Source organism: Narcine bancroftii, chromosome 6, assembly GCF_036971445.1.
Source record: "Narcine bancroftii isolate sNarBan1 chromosome 6, sNarBan1.hap1, whole genome shotgun sequence".
Lineage (NCBI taxonomy): Eukaryota > Metazoa > Chordata > Chondrichthyes > Torpediniformes > Narcinidae > Narcine > Narcine bancroftii.
The window spans coordinates 241,938,043-241,955,485 of record NC_091474.1 but is presented as its reverse complement, the minus strand read 5'-3'; the positions used below and the strand labels follow the sequence as shown (position 1 = coordinate 241,955,485).

The following is a 17,443-nucleotide window of genomic DNA, read 5'->3' as shown; positions in this document are numbered from 1 at the left end:
AGCGTACACCGTTTGCTGTAATAGGAAATTTGATTTTTAAAATTACATTTTAAAATTTAGACATACAGCAAGGTAACAGGCCCTTCTGTCCAACACTGCCCAATTACACCCATTTAACCTACAACCCCACGTATGTTTTGAAAGGTGGAAAGAAACCCACACAGACACGGGACGAATGTACAAACTCAACAGACAGAGCCGGATCGAACCCAGGTTGCTGGCGCTGTAACAGAGTCGCTACGTCAGTTACAATCACAATACATATCCACTTTAACAAAGACTTGGAGCCATGGTTAACTAAAATTTATAGACCAATAAGCATCCTATTCTGTAATCAACTCCTATCTTGCCAGTATTTAGAACTTTGTAACTCACATTCTGTAAATCAAAACCTTAAAACTAAGTTCATCAAGTTTCTGTAATTTGTGTCCACTGAGAGTATTAAACCTGCATCAACATCACGCTCAGGAGATCAGCTTTCACTGGTCTCCTGAAGCGCACCAGTTTTAATAAATTGCCCAAAGTAAAACAGGAAAGTCTGCAGATACCATGGTTGAATAAAAACACAACGCTGGAGAAACTCAGCAGGTCAAACCGTGTCCTTTATATAAGATGAAGATACAGAACAATGTTTTGGGCTTGAGCCCTTCATTAAAGTATGATGATGTAATACAAGGGTTCCCAACCTGGGGTACATGAACCCCCAGTGGTACATTTGCACTTTCAGGGGGTACATTGGGTCTGAGAGAATAACCGCTACTGAACAATACATGGTGTTGTAATCTGCAGTCAGTTTGCACAATGTTGTGTTTTTTTTAATCCTTAATTTTTAGGGGTACACGGGGTATAAATGTCCAAGGGGTACAGAGGAACAAAAAGGTTGGGAACCCCTGATGTAATACCTTGATGAAGGGCTCAAGCTTGTAACGCTGGTTATGTATCTTTGCTATATAAAGGACACTGTTTGACCTGATAAGTTTCTCCAGCATCGTGTTTTTAATAAATTGCATCAACTCCACAAAGTATTTTTGTGGCTCCTACAATCTATAACTCCCAGTACCCCAGAAAAACACATCCACTCCAGCCACATTTCTTTTCACTCCCCTCCTATATGGAAGAACACGCAAGAGTGTGAGATCATTCATTTCCAGATTTAAGGTTCATTTCTTCTCACCATGATCAGATTCCTGTGTGAACCTCACAATAAAATTATTTTGCCTTTGCTCTGCAACAACTGATCTCTCAATCTGCAGCTCCACATTTTTGTAGCCTGCCTTACTTGTTGTGCTGGGTATGACGTATCTCCTTGCAAAACAACCTCTATCATTGCATCTTGGTAACATGTCATAGAACTTGGATTTGAACAACTAACCCATCAGCACATCTTTGAGACATGGGGAACAACATTGACTATCCAAGGGAAAACATGCAAAATCCAGACAGCACCATAGGTCAAGACTGGACCCAGGTCACTGGAGCTGTGAGGCAGCAGCGCTACCTGCTGCACCAATGTGCTGCTTTCGCTGGTTACAGACAGAATGGAATCTCTTTTTAAATCAATGATAATTATAAGATTTACATTTGATAATGTCCAAGGTCCATTTTCAGAACCTGCTGTATCAGTCTCCCGAAAAGCAACTCCTGTTTTTAGCTGTGTTGAAAGAGACTGAAATTCATTCCAGCCAATCATGTGAATTTAACTGCAGTAGATGTCCCAAGTAACAGGTCCATACCCTCACAAGTACTTGTGTTCACCTGCCGCTTTAGTGTTTCCAGCATTTAACTTTGGATGAGCAGTTCATCTGCTTTAAATTTAGACATACTACACAGTAACAGGCCTTTTCATCTCATGAGCTCGTGCTGTCCAAATACATCCAACTGATCTACAACCTCCAGTACGTTTTGAACGTTCTTTAACCCCAAAGGTTCAGGATCAAGAGCTGGGAAACAGGGTCAGGTTGTTTCTTACCTTTTATGTCCAGGATTGGTAATACGTGGCTTTTTTTCTGTGCCATAAACATCTTTAATTCTACGATTCTTGTATCATTTCCAGATGTGCCCCTTCAGTCTTTAATGAGGTGCATTTAATGAAGGATTGCTGTTACAACACAATATAGCCATTGAAAAGACAGAAGATGCTAGAAATTTGAAGTCAGAGTCACGGGCCTTTGAATCAGTATTCATATCCTTCCAAAGCCTTTCCTATTATTATGAGCTCCCGGTTTAGTAAAATGGATTTATCACTAGGCTCTTTCAGGAAGCCTGAACACCCCAGTGTAAAGCCACATAATCTTCCCCTTGGGGCTAAAGAAGTACTCACCTGAATACGGCAGAAGTGCCTCCGAGGCGCTGACGCCAACCCTCCTCGGGGAGGGATAATCAGCGGAGCACTGGGCTCCACCAAGGTACCTGAGTGTGCAGCCACTGTAAGCGGCTGCCCCCTGGGGGCGGACTGATGACTATCAGCCCACGACCCAACTCCCCGCTGCCTGACAGACCCCCACCGCCCCACTGGGATGTCAGGGCAGGGGTAGCCAATGGGGAGAGACCGGTGCGGGCTGTCACAGCCTGGCTGTTCGCTCCTGCACCAGGGTTGCTCTCTGCAGCTCAAAATACGGCATAGCAATGGCGGTCTTTGCTACCCATAATCCCTCACACAGCTGGAACTATTGTGGGAAACAGAGCAGTTCCACCTGCACATATTTAAGATGGTGGTGCTGTGGCACCAGTTGCCCTGTCTCCATCAGATCCAGAGGGTGCTACTAGGCGCCTCTGGATATGAATAGGCCCTTTCAGGTGAACCAGGTAAAGCTGCCACTTTTTAGGGCTGCCACCTGAAAGGTGAGTCCGCAAGTTAAGATCGACTCTTGCTGCCACCCTCAAGGCGCACCTGAAAAGGCCTACTGTAAGTGATAGTATAGACAGGAGGGACTAAATGGTCACAGTTAACATTCAACATTTTTCCCATCACAAGTCACAGCCCAGCGACAATTCGATATAATATAAGAACTGAGGGAAGGTTTGTCACAGTCTGTTCCAGATTTGATACATTTGCAAAGACGTTGTGATTTTACAAGGAAAAACCATTTTGACTGAAGAGAAAACTTTTTGAAGCAGCTCTTGTGGCCAGCCATTTTTGTGGAATTCAGAGCAAAGCATGCTCTGTGAATGACTGGGCCTTTTCGGTGGATTGACCTGTGCCAGGAGGGTCTTTTGGGAAGCAAAGTGCTTCATTTTGATTGTGACTAACAGTGAAGCTCCCAGGGTCTTGGGAGCTTCGTGGAGGCCGCCCAGTTCGAAGCTTGCCTAAAAAAGGACTAGAAGTGTTGTGACCACAGCTTATGTGGACGGGCATTTCTTCAAAAGCAATGCGAGGAGAATTTGAGAGCCCGTAGCAGCCACAACTCCAGTCTTCCCATCAGTTCATTAATTCTGGGCATCAAATTTCAAAGACCTACAATTCAACGCTGAATTTAAAAGACTGAATTTTGAAGTAACTTTCTAGATTTTGGCCTGGACAGTAATGGTTTGGGTATATCCCAGACACACACACACACACACACACACACCTGCGCATAGTTGGGGATAGATTTAGTGCAAAGGATGGTTTAAGAGTTAAGACATAGTTTAAGAACAAGAAATAAAATTAGTGTTTTAAAACGAAACACTGTTGGATTCATTGTCTATTTATGCTCGTTACGCATGGTTCATAACACTATCCATACATGTTTAAATGTCTTTTGAACATTGTAACTGCCCTCGCTTCTAGTTTCCTCTGGCAGTTCATTTCAGATACAGATTCACCTCAGCAAAAAAAGTTGCCCCTCAACTCCCCTCTTAAATCTCTCCCCTCTAACTTAAACCTATGCCCTCGACTTATAAAATCATCTATCCTGGGAAAACTATGAACGTTCACTACCCATGTCTCTTCATTTTGTTCACCTCTACAATATCACCCGAGCCTCCTACATCTTTCCTTATAACTCAAGCACAAGTACTGGCAAAATAGAAAATCTTCGTGATTCTTTTTTTTGCAACCTATCTTGCATCAAAGGTGATCAGAATGGCACATAATATTGGTAGCTATGTCAACATCCTGTACAGCTGTAACCTGACGCCCCAATGATCTGACCGATAAAGGCAAGTGCCCCAAACACCTTCACCTCCCTGTCTTCCTAAGTGATCACTGTCGGGAAACCACGTACCTATACCCCGATGTCTCTCCATTCCTCGTGAACTTTCACTGTTTCTATGGTTGTGATAGTACAATGTACATAGTGTATATAGTTACTGTATCTAGACTGTGCTTACAGCAATTGGCTGAGAGCTAAGCCACGCCTATTGTCTGGGCCTTAAAGGGTTGTGTCCCTAGCCAGGTCGGGTCATTCCGGACTGGTCGGCCACCTGTGAAGAGCTCCTGTCTTTTGCTAATAAAAGCCTTGGTTTGGATCAACAAGTCTTTGGTTCTTTCGACGAGCTCTACAATGGTGTCCTATTCAATTTACACCAACTTGCTTTATTTTATCAAAACAAATCACTTTACACAGTCCTGTAGTAAATGTCATCTGGCTTTGCATCTCCCCCTTTCACCAGCTTGGCTCAATCCTCTTGATGCCAGTTACTGTCCCCGTGACTTACAATTATTGCTCTGTTTGCATCAACGGTAAAATTTGAAATCTTGCAATCATCAATTTTAAAAAACAACTAGACTATAGCTAAGTTTCAACACCATCAGACCCTCAGTACGAGTCAACAAGAGTCGAAACCTGGACCTCTGTACTCCCCTCTGCAACTGGGTCCACGACTTTCACATCGGGAGACCACAGTCAGGATGAATCGGAAGCAATCTCACTGACAATCAACACAGGCCTACCTCAAGGATGTGTGCTTCGCCCACTGCTCTACTCACTCTGTGCGCATGACTGTGTGGCTATTGTGACAGAATATAGAGCTATGTTTTTGGGGAGATAAATTGGGAAAAGGTTGTAAGAGTAGGTTACATACAAACACTTGTTGTTTACAAAAGGCAACCAATGAAAGATCTTGTTGGAAGAGAACTTGTTGTTCGAAGAGGGTCATGTGGTTTTGCAAGCAGAGAGAGTCAAACAGGCTTTATCTCTAAGAGAGAGAGGGACTTCTTCTACAGTGTTACAGCCAGCAGAAGTAGCTGGGACTAGAACAGGACAAGCTGGCAAGCTTGTGGAAAGCTCCATTTGGAAGACAGCCTGGTCAAACCCCTTGTGATTCATGCAAGAGGAGAGGACTGGCTGTCTAATGTTTCACTTGGAATAAGAGAAACAAAAAGACACTCTGTTGTGACCTGAAAGAAAGAGGTTATCATCTGGAGAACCCTGAAGGGGCAAGTTTTTCATCAGTAAGACACTGGAATGACTGATAGAAGTACATCAGTTGTGGATGTCCTGGAACAACAAATCTCTCTCTGAAAACCAACAAGAATCTTCCTGAACTGTAACCATTTAACTTTCAAGCACCAAATCCTGGTAAACTTTATAAATGTTAAATTCTGTGCACAGTATAAGAATTGCCTGCAACCAGTGAACTTGGAGGAATGAGAAGTGAGATTGGACTGTGAACCAAAGAACTTACACACACGTGAGCTTAGAATTAGAAGGGGGTTAAGTTAGGTTAGTTAAGTTAAAGTGTGATTCTGTTTTCATGTTTAGAGATAATTAAAAGCAACTTTTGTTTAAGTAACCCTTTGTCTTGGTGAATATCTATTGCTGCTGGGTTTTGGGGTCCTCTGGGCTTGTAACACTATGCACAAAACAAAAGCCATCTACAGTTATCAGCTGAATCACAGATCGCAATAAGGAAGATAGATAGATAGATCAGCTGGTTGAGTGGTGTCACAACAACCTTACACTCAACATTAGCAAACCTAAGGAACTGACGGTGGAGTGGACTTCCGGAAGGGAAATCAGAACACAAACCAGCCCTCACTGAGGGGTCAGCAGTGGAAAGAGTCAAGAACTTCAAATTCCTGGGCGTCAACATTTCTGAAGACCTACCCTGCCACCTCCATGCCGATGCAATCACGATGCCGGCAGCTATACTTTAGTGAGGAGTTCAAGGAGATTTGCTTGTCTCCAAAAACTCTTTGCGAATTTCTACAGGTGTAATGTGGAGAGCATTCTGACTGGTGCATCGCTCTCTGGTATGGAGTTGCCAATGCACAAGACAGGAAAAAAAAACTAGAGAGTTGTGAACTCAGCTAATGTCATCACAGGCATCAGTCTCCACTTCATTGAGGACATCTACAAGGGGTGGTATCACAAGAAAGCAACCTCTATCCTCAAGGACCCTCACCTCCTAGGCCATACCCAATTCAGTAAGGAAGTACAGGACCCTGAAGACAAATACCAAGTGGCACAAAGACAACTTTTTTTCTCTTCTGCCATCAGATTTCTGAATGGACAGTGAAACATACACTAACTCACTTTCTCTTCAGTGCTAATTTATTTATTTTTAAAAATGTAATTTATTGTGATTTTATACACTGCAAAACAACAAATTTCATGACATGGTCAAGACAATAAATTTTGATTCTATTCACCACAATCCCCTACTTCTGCCTCCATACCAGTTCCTTGGCCACACTGCCACTGTTCCGTCAACCACCCAGATCCGGTGGGGAAAATATTAAAGCCCACATGTACTTGCCCCATTTGTACCTCAGTGAAGAGAGAGATCCCAATTTAAAAAAAAACACAAACCTCAGACTTTAAAGTGCAATTGTGGCCCAGAAGCAGCAGTGACCACTAATTCATAACATTGAAAAGAAATACCACAATGTAGTGAGAAGCAAACCGTTCCAATTATAGCTGGGTTAAGCCATTTAACTAAGTAATGGCCTTTGAATGGTAGCAGTATGCTTTAATTAGGAAATACTTTTAAAATCAGTGATTTAGACAAGAAGTCACAAAGAGTTCTTTCATCTGAATTTCCACATTTTAATTATATTTCAGTTACACAGAAATCTACAGCTCAGCACAGGCCCTTCGGCCACAGACTGGTTCGTGCTGACAAAATAACCTACTCAACCAACTGCCTAGAATTTCCCTGCTGCATAACCCTCCGTTTTTCTCAGCTCCATGTACTGATCTAATAGTTTCTTACAAGATCCTGCTGCACCTGCCCTCCACCTCCGTTGCCAGTTATGCATACCCCAACACCCAAGTTATATTTTAGTTCTGGGCAAAAAAAAAGTTTATTCTTGATCCAACTTGGTGAGGAATAGCACAAAATTTGTGCCAAAAACTAGTTGGTTACCTTGAATGTTGGTTATAAATCTTTAGCTTTGTACGGACAGGCTGAGTTCCTCCAGCATTTGTGTTTTCACTACAATCACAATGTCTGCAGACTTGGTGTTTCACTCAAAAACTAGTTGGTTCACATTTAAACACAACCAAGGAACAGAAAAAAAAATTAAACAGCCAGATCCAGTGATTGAATCACCTCACTCAGTCTCAAAATGCCTCAAAGTTCCATTTGCCCAAATGATCTATTCCTGACCTCTTCACTATTGTATACAGGTAAAGACCCAGCTGATCCAACCTCTCCCAATAACTCAAACTATCAGACCCAGCCATGTCCCACTGAATCTTATCTGCACTCAGTCCAACTTTTTTTTTTTATTTTTTATTTTAAATTTTTTATTTTTCACACCATAAATCACTCAGTCCAACTTATTGATGTCCTTCCTACAGCTGGGTGACCAGAACTGCACACAGTACTCTAGGTGTGGTCTTAATTTAAACATACAGCACAATAACAGAGCCTTTCAGCTTACGAGTCTGTGCTGCTCAATTACACCCAAGTGACCTACTATCCCCGGTATGTTTTCAATGGTGGGGGGGAACCCACACAGACATAAGGAGAACGTACAAACTCCTTACAAAGAGGGCAGATTTCAAACCTATCGCTGCCCTTGTTGGTCTCACCAACATCTTGTACAGCTGAATCATCAGGTCCCAACTTTTGCACTCAATACCTCACCTAATGAAGGCGAGCGTGCCAAATACCTTCTTCACCACCCTGTGTGAATGGTCACTATCAAGGATCTATGTGCCAGTACTCCTAGGTCTCTCTTCTCCATCAATGTCCAGGGCTCTAGTTTGCAGTTACAAGGCCTGGTTTGATTTGCTCAAGTCCCCCACCTCTTACTTAGAGTTAAATTCCATTTGCCACTGCCTGGCCTATGTTCCCAATTGATTTACATCCTGCTGTAAACTTGGGTCTCCTTTTACACTGCCCACTCACTGCCAATTTTAGTATCATCTGTAAATTTTCTAATCACGTGAACTACAATGCCATTCAAATGATTAACACAGAAAACAAACAGTAGATCCAACACCAAGGGGCGTTGTCACTGGTCATAAGCCTCCAAATACTGTAAAAACCCCTTGTTTCTGGAATTCAAGTAACCGGCAGCCTCAAACAACTGGCAAAAAAAAAAATCCATATATTAGACTTGTCTGGTGAGCAGAAATCAGCGGATCATGAGGCAGCGGATAAGTTTTACTTAGGCATTGGAAGAGTAAGTCTTAAGCAAGCGGAATATACCAATCCCCAAAGGTGCCAGATACCAGGGATTTTGCTGTAATAAATTGTTGAAAATATTCAGCAGATCAGTTAGTATCTGTGGATAGAAACAGATGAACAGTTTAGGTCCATGATATTTCATGTGGAAAAGAGAAATTGAGCACAATCTGAGCTGCAGTGGAGTCAAGAGGAGAGAACAAGGAGTCTGTGATAGAATGCAGACCAAGAACAATTTTAGATAAATGGCAGTACCAGCTGACAGAGGGTGGGAAGGATTCTCACACAGCTGGTCTGTCTGGAGATGCTGGCATGATGAGATGATTGAGGAGACTGGTAAACAATGCTGCAATTGACAGACTCAAACTCTGCCGCTGCTGGAAATCCAAACAACCTTAATACCTAATGGCACTTCTGCACATAAAAAGCAATGGGTTGGACATTGTCTAAATTATTAGGCTGCATATAGTAATTACGGTTTGGCAAGCCGTATTGGAGCCCACAAATCTTCACGTACAGATGCAAAGATCAATTTAAAGGGACATTATCTCAACTGATCTGAATATAAAAAATGCAAATGATAGCTATGGAGAATTGGTTGGATGCCACATGGATTGCCTTATTAAGCAGACAGGATGCATTCCCAGGAATGAGTGCATACCTGGAATTAGTGCTGAATAGGGTTAATATGGGATTATATTAGTGAGAGAAGCTTTAGCCTCTTCTGGTACACCGAATGCAATGAAACTCTTCTGTGATTTTGTGGTGAGTGCTGCCTGGGAATTCTGGTGTGTCTCCTGGCAACACAGTGAGTCCAGGCCTTTGCCAAGGACTGGCATCGGCTGCACCAGATCACCTGGATCCTAGGGTTTTCATCTTGTCCTCCTGAGAAACAGTAGCTTCCATCAAAGGCAAATGGTATGTTGGCCTTCATATCAAGAGGGTTTGAGTATAGGAACAAGGATACCTTACTGCAGCTGTACAGGGCCTTGGTGAGACCCTACCTGGAGTATTGTGTGCAGTTTTGGTCACCTTATCTAAGGAAGGATGTTCTTGCAATGGAGGGAGTGCAGAGGCGATTCACCAGGCTGATACCTGCAATGGCAGGAATGACTTAGGAGGAAAGATTGCGCAAATTGGGATTGTACTCGCTGAAGTTTAGAAGATTGAGAGGCGATCTCATAGAGACCTATAAAATTCTGGCAGGACTGGACAGAATGGATGCAGATGGGATGTTTCCAATGGTGGGAAAATCCCAAACCCGGGGCCATGGTTTGAGGATAATAGGCAAACCATTTAGGACTGAGATGAGGAAGAATTTCTTTACCCAGAGGGTGGTGAATCTGTGGAATTCATTGCCACAGAAGGCAGTAGAGGCAGGTTCATTAAATATATTTAAGAGGGAATTAGATCTATTTCTTCAGTATAAGGGTATTAAAGATTACGGAGAGAAGGCGGGGACGGGGTACTGAACTTTAAGATCAGCCATGATCTCGTTGAATGGCGGAGCAGGCTCGATGGGTCGAATGACCTACTCCTGCTCCTATCTTCTATGTTTCTATCACAATTAACAGGCCGTGATGAGGGAGATCACAGGATCTGGGCAACGTGTCGACTCAGGGAGCAGGCATTCACCATGATAGTTCAGGTGCACCTTTGTTTGCCCAACCAAACACAAGCCATCCCATGCAGTCTCTGTACATACCTACATGGATAACTGCACTATTTCATTGCAGCAGTGCACAGATACACATAATGAGCAGAACTCTTTTTTCCTGAAGTGGGGTAGGTACATGTGTGTATTTGGACTCAAGGATAGAGAGCATTATAACAAGGGCTAGAGAAACCAATACATTGGCCTTGTAGCAGATTTTAAGTCAGGTGCAGAACAGAGTAAAAGATAGAGGAAGCAGTTTCTTTAGAAAAAAGGGGTCCGCAAGAGAATGCATGCTGAAAGTGGAGCATCTTTTGTTTAAAAAAACCACACTAATCTTACTCTCTGCCATTCTCCCCATTGACTCCCCATCTCCTCCAGCTTCTACCAGTCACTTATATTTACAGTCTTTGAATGTGGGAGGAAACCAGAGCACTGGGGAAATCCACCTAGCCACAGGGAGAATGTGCAAACTGCAAATAGACTGCACTGGAGGTCCATCCTTGGCATTAAAAAAAAGTGTAACAGAATACAACTTTAACGCTTAAAACATTTCTGGGCGCTACACGGAATCAGAGTTTTGCAGCATGAAAACAAGCCTTTTAGCCCAACATCTGTGATGACCAAGTTATCTGCACGTCTAATGACCTACTTGACTGCATTCAGTCCATGAGGGCATCATGGTTAGCGCAACAGCTAGTGCAACACTGTTACAGTGCCAGATTTGGGGCCAGGGTTCAAATCCAGCATTGACAAAAAGGAGTTTTGTTCATTCTCCCCGTGTCTGCGTGGGTTTCCTCTGGGTGCTCCAGTTTCCTCTCAGCGTTCAAAACATTCCAAGAGTCAATTGGGTGTAAATGGGTGGTACAGCTCATTGGTCAAAAACATGCTGTATGTCTAAATTTGAAAAAATAAAATTTAAATCCCTTTACCATCAATGTACCTGTCCAAATGCATGTTAAATGTTGTAGTTGTATCTGCCTCTACCACTTCCTCTGACAGCTTGCTCCCTACACCCACCACCCTCTGAAGGAGTTCCTCTAGTCCCCCCTCATATTAAATCTATGCTCTCTAATTTTAGACACCCCTCCCAGAAAAGTATATGATCATTCACCCTGTCTACAATTCTCACAATTTTACATACATCTTAAAGATTCATCATGGAAAGAAAGTACAATCTAAATTTACCAGGTCAGGATGAAATTAACACTCCACAGGGGAGTAATTTAGGGGGCACATTTTTTTCCTGAAATTTAGGTGAATTTTCCCAAGAACAGAATAATAATTTAGACAGTGTCCTCCCTAATGTTTGGGATAAATACACTTTTCCTCCCCTTTATTTGTCCTATGCTCCATAGTTTTATATTTGTAATCAAACAATTCACATGTAATTAAAGTGCACGTGCCAGATTTTATTCAAGGTTATTTGTATACATTTTGGTTTGTGGAGAAATTACAGTACTTTTGAAATCTAGTCCCCTCATTTTAGAGCATCATAATATTTGGGACAGAACAATGGTATGTCTGTTAAAGTAGTCATGTTTAGTATTTCGTTGCATGTCCCTTGCAAGCAATGACTGCTTGAAGTCCGTGATTCATTGGACAGCACCAAGTGCTGAGTATCTTCTCTGGTGATGTTGTGCAGGACTCTACTTCAGCCATCTTCAGCTGCTCCTTGTTTTGGGGGATTTTTTCCATTATGTTTTCTCGTCACCATGTTTAAGGCCTGCTCAATTGGAGTGAGATTGGGGAGACTGAATTGGCCATTCAAGAATTTTCCAGTTTCTTTAGCTTTGAAAAATTCCTTTGTTGCTTTAGCAGTATGTTTGGAATCATTTAGGGTTTTTAGACTGCAGGAATATAATGGCACAATCAATGAAATTTGCTGTTACGTGGGCAGTCTAAATAGGAAAATGCAGAAAATTTTAGTCAATTTCTGTACAGCGATTTATCCTGCAGGACCCCTACTATTTTTCAGGGGAAGCCTGCAGTCTAAATTGCACCGCAAAACTCACCTCATGAATTCGATGTCCAGCTGATGATTCAGGCCACATGGCTCCATGTAAAAGCACTGGGACTAATGCGCACAGGAACTTTAGGCTTGCAGTGGAAACAACCACAGGGGAGTAATTATATTAATTTATGTTAAATTTTTCCACAGATTTTTCCAACATTACTGTCTAAAAAACACTGTCTTGCTGTAAGATGAAGCATGAAGCACTGCCTGTAATGGGAGGGTCACTTGACTTCTCACCTGGCTGGAAGTCACTTCACCTGTCAATTAAGGCACAGCCCTATCCACAGGTGAGCACATGCCTTACTATTGGCTACTTTGAAAGTAAACACCTCACTGCTGGCTCCTGTCCATACGGGGTCAGCCTCTCTAGCTGCAGTACAAAAGGTCATCACGTTGAGCAGCTCTCAGGCTTGGCCTCGAGGGTCTAATCCCAGCACCACTCTGGGTGGTGGGAGACGTGGACAATACTGGAAAAATTCGTGTAAGGTGCGCGCCATTCAGGGTGATGGATTTTTATGCTGTTTTGAACTATTTTACACTTATACTGTTTGTTTAATCTACCCACTTAAACAAGGGAACCATGACTTATTTGCGTCTGAGCATGGGAACCATGATTTATTATTTATCTATGCATCTGAATGTGGGAACCCCATGATTTAATATCAGTTAGTTGTATCAAGTAGTCATTGTTTAGCTGTATCTGCTGTGTGTGAGTAAAGACCCCCCCCCCCCCCCCTTTAACATGATCTCCCCAGTATGTTAATAAAGATTCTCTGTCCCTAATCTGTGTTCGGATTTGTTACTTCTCAGGCCCGCCGAACTTGTTCTGTTCCTAATACCATCCAATAAGTTCGGAGGCATTTGCTCGAACTTCAGCAGATGTTTCTAAACACCTTAGATTTCATTTAGTTACTGCCATCAGTTACATCAATGAAGATAGGGGTGCCAGTGCCTGTGGCAGCCATACATGCCCAGGCCATAACATTCCCACCACCATGATTCACAAATGAGGTGGTATGCTTTCGTGCTTGGACAGTTCCTTTATGCTTTCATATTTTGCTCTTGCCATCACTCTGATGTAGATTAAACTGTTCAGAAGACCTTTTTCCAGAACTCTGCAGGTTCTTTCAAACACTTCCTGGCAAACTGTAATCTGGCCACTCTGTTTCTGTGGCCGACCAGTCACCTTGCAGTGTAGCCTCTTTATTTCTGTTCATGAAGTCTTCTGTGGACATGGTCATTGTCACATTCACACCTGCCTCTTGAAGAGTGTTTCTGATCTGTCATACAGGCCTTTGGGAATTTTTCATCATTTTGATGAGAATTCTTGTGTTAACAGCAGTGGAGGGTCTTTCTTGGTCTTTCATACCCTTTGCAACTACTGAGCTCACCAGTGCACTCTTTTATCTTATTGATGCTCCAAACAGTTGATTTTGGTAATCCCAAGGTTTATTCTTTTTTTTAAGCCTCATGATGGTTTCTTTGACTTTCATTTGGCTCAACTCTGGTCCTCATGTTGAAAAATGGCAACTACACATGCCAAAGGTGATCAAAAGCTTAGAAGCATGCCTAGTTCTCTTATACCTGCACTAATGAAGCGATGAAACATACCTAACACATGTGAAGCCAAATTTCCCAAATATTTATGGTGCCGTGAAATGGGGGAACTATGTGTAAAACATGCTATCATTTTTACATGGTCAAACCCAAATGTCTACAAATAACCTTTAATAAAATCTGGAATGTGCCCTTTAACCATATGTGAATTGTCTGATTACAAATTTAAAACTGTGGAGCACAGGGGCAAATAAAGAAAATGAGTCTTTGTTCCAAATATTATGGAGGGCACTGTAACTGTAGATATAGACATACAGGTTGCTAACAGGCCATTCCACTCCTGAGGCCGTGCCGCACAATAACACCTAATTGACCTACAATACTCATCTGTTTCTTGGAGGATGGGAGGAAACTGGAGCACACGGGAGCAAACCTGTGCAGACACAGGGAGAATGTACAAACTCCTTATAGAAAACGCCAAATTCGAAATCGGGTCACTGTCATTGCTTTGCACTAGCCACTAAGATAAATGTGCTGCCTGCTAATCTCCTATTTCCAGTCCTTTGTTGCTGGGGCTAATCCTGAAACTCACTCTTGAGCAACATTGAATGAGAACCTTCACCAAATAAATTGCAGCTGTTCAAAGGTGGTGGTCACCAGAATTTCAGACATAGCAGTCACCCTCAATGAGCTCCAATCCCATGAATGAATAATTAAGAAAAATTCAGGCTTACATTCAAAGATGCAACAAAAATCATAGATTAATTCAAAATACAGGTACACAATCCTTTATCCGGACATCTAAAATCTGGAAAGCTCCAAAAACCAGCATTTTTTTCCTGCTGCTGGTACAGTGGAGAGAGAGAGAGAGCAGCACGACTAGGTTGGGCGGGGGGAGGAGAGAGAGGGCTGGCAGCGCGACTCAGGAGGGTGAGAGGGAGAGAGACGCCAGCGCGACTGGACGGGGGTGGATACGGCAGCACAATTCGGGTGGGATTAAATCTGGCTTTTATTCTGAAATCCGGAAAAATCAGAAATTCAGAACACACTGTCTGTCCCCCAGGGGTTCCGGATAAAGGATTGTGTACCTGTACTATAACTGGCCAAACCTTACAAATAATACCACAGAAAGGGCACATTAAAAATCCATGCCAGAATTTCAAACTGTGGACAAAAAGGCAGAAGTTTTTTTAAACTGAATGTTTATTAAGTCAATACAATTATCAAGTCAGAGGACGTGCCTTATTTTCTTCTAAAATTAGTGGGTGCAGCTAAAATAAAGGATTGTAGTCACAGGGCTAGTTGGGCAGCAATTTCTATAGGCTAACACAGGCCTTCTTGAACTGATCGCCTACAAGATGTTATTTATAGCAGCTTTAATTAACATTCACATTATACCGGTAATGAAAGCCTCACTTCTCTTCTCACGAGCTAAAATATAATTATCATTCAAAGATCAAGACCGAAATACCAGCAAGTGCCAGACTCCAATTCTACTCTTCGTGTTCATGGAACTCAAAAGTCTTTCATTGGTTTTTAAGTGATTATTTAAAAAAATTCAACACATTAATAAGCTAAGATGCAGATTGCATATGTTGCAATAAAGACCCAACTATTTTGCAAACATCAAATCAAATATTACATTTGCCACAAACTTCTCTGAAGCAGAGACTGCTAGGAATCAGGAAAAATCCAAAATATTTAAAACAATGCCTTTGTACCCACATACAGGTAATCAGTTTTCTTGTTGTCAGCTTTGATCCTTTATGCCTGTATTTTGCAGCTTTCCAAGATATGGAACTAATCTTGATTTATTCTGAAATCGAGAATACATTTACCATTTTAGAGTCATCAAGAACCGAGGCTTTAATCTGCAAATTAAGGTCCAATGTCTATTGGTAGCAAGTTTAGAATCAGGATTTTTCTTTCTGAAAATAAAATGAAGGTTTGACTAGTTAGGACTAAGGGCAGTTTCAGGAGGAAGGGAGTGACCATCTAAAATGAAAATGAGTTTTGAAGAATTAAAAACACTTGTACAAGGTCTAGAAAGTTTCAACTCACTCAAGGATATGGACAATTATTTTTAATTGCCTTAAGGGGGTGAGTCACAACCTTAGATCGCTGAAGCCCTTCAGCAAGACACCGTCAGGTGAGGAGCCCCAGCAACTTTCAGAGACACGAGTTTGCTGTTCTTGTGTGCCTGTTCACCACTTCTGGCTAAAGATGGCGGCAACTAACTTTCTGCTAGTTATGACTGGACCCTGCAAAGAGTTGTAACCGATTCTCATTTATTACAACTTTGCTGGGATTTTCCTATGCTACATTAGATTAAACACTTCTCTAACGAAAATGACTTGAAAATGCTTTCAAATAGCCTTTGGAATTCAAATCCAGGACAGAGATACCCTTGAGCCCAACTTGTTCATGCTAATCTAGTTAGAACCATAGAACATTACACCGGAGAACAGACCATTTGGTCCTTGTAGTCTGTGGTGAACTATTTTGCTGCTTAGTTCCACTGACCTGCACCCAGTCCATAGTCCTCCATAATACTCCTATCCATGTACCTGTCCAAATTTTTAAATGTTAAAATTGAGCCAGCATTCACCTCTTTGGATGGCAGCTCATTCAATGCTCCCACTACTGTGTGAAGAAAGGCCCCCTCATGTTCCCCACAAACGTTTCCCCTTTCACCCTTAACCCACACCCTCTGATTTTTATCTCACCCGCCCTCAGTGGGGAAAAAAAATACCTACCTATATATTCTGTCTATCCTCCTCAGAATTCTAAATACCTCTTTCAAATCTCTCATTTTTCTACACTCCAGGGAATGAAGTCCTAACCTGTTTAACCTTTCCCTGCAACTCAGTTCCTGAAATTGAGCCAACATCCGAGTAAATCTTCTCTGAACTCTTTCTATCTTATTGAGATCTTTCCTGTAGTTAGGTGGCGAAGAATGCACACAATACTCCAAATTTGGCCTCACCAATGTCTTGTACAACTTTACCATAACATCCCAACTCCTGTACTCAACACTGATTTATGAAGGCCAACATGCCAAAAGCTCTCTTTACAACCCTCTCCACCTGTGACATCACTTTCAGGGAATTACGTATCTGTATTCCCAAATCCCTCTGTTCTCCTTCACTCCTCAGTGCCCTACCATTTACCGTCCAGGTCCCACTGCAAGCTTTGAAAACTTTATTCGCTGTCCAGAATGCCTCCAATCTTAGATCATTGATATAGATGACTAACAACAATTGTCCCAGCACTGATTCATGAGGCACACCACTAGTCACAGGCCTCCAGACTGTGAAGAAATTATCCACCACTACTCTCTGGCTTCTCCTGTCCAGCCATTGTCGAATCCAGTTCACTACTTCACCATAAATACCTAGCGTCTGAAACTTCCTGACTAACCTCCCAGGTGAGATCTTGCAATTTCTATACTAGCCTCCCTCAAGGTCCGAGGGAATATCTTGTCAGGCCTTGGGGATTTATCCATTCTTATTTGCTTTAAGACAGCAAGCACTTCCTACTCTTTTATCTGTATTGGTTCCATGACCTCACTGTTTGTTTTCCTTGCTTCTCACGACTTTGCCAGTTTCATGAGTGAATACTGATATATAAAAAAAATTTAAGACGTCCCCCATCTC

The 17,443-nt window shown here is 42.2% G+C and overlaps 1 protein-coding gene across 8 annotated transcripts in view; it reads right to left on the bottom strand.

The window, feature by feature from the left end:
• LOC138737182 (CSC1-like protein 2) overlaps positions 1-17,443 on the bottom strand; it is a 243,333-nt gene that overhangs the window by 153,249 nt on the left and 72,641 nt on the right. Inside the window, exon 3 of one of the 8 annotated variants that reach the window (XM_069887809.1) lies at positions 1,970-2,098. The exons of the other annotated variants lie outside the window; for them this stretch is intronic. The gene's annotated coding sequence lies outside the window, so the exon portion shown is untranslated. The remainder of the gene's footprint in view (positions 1-1,969; positions 2,099-17,443) is intronic. 8 annotated transcript variants of the gene reach the window in all.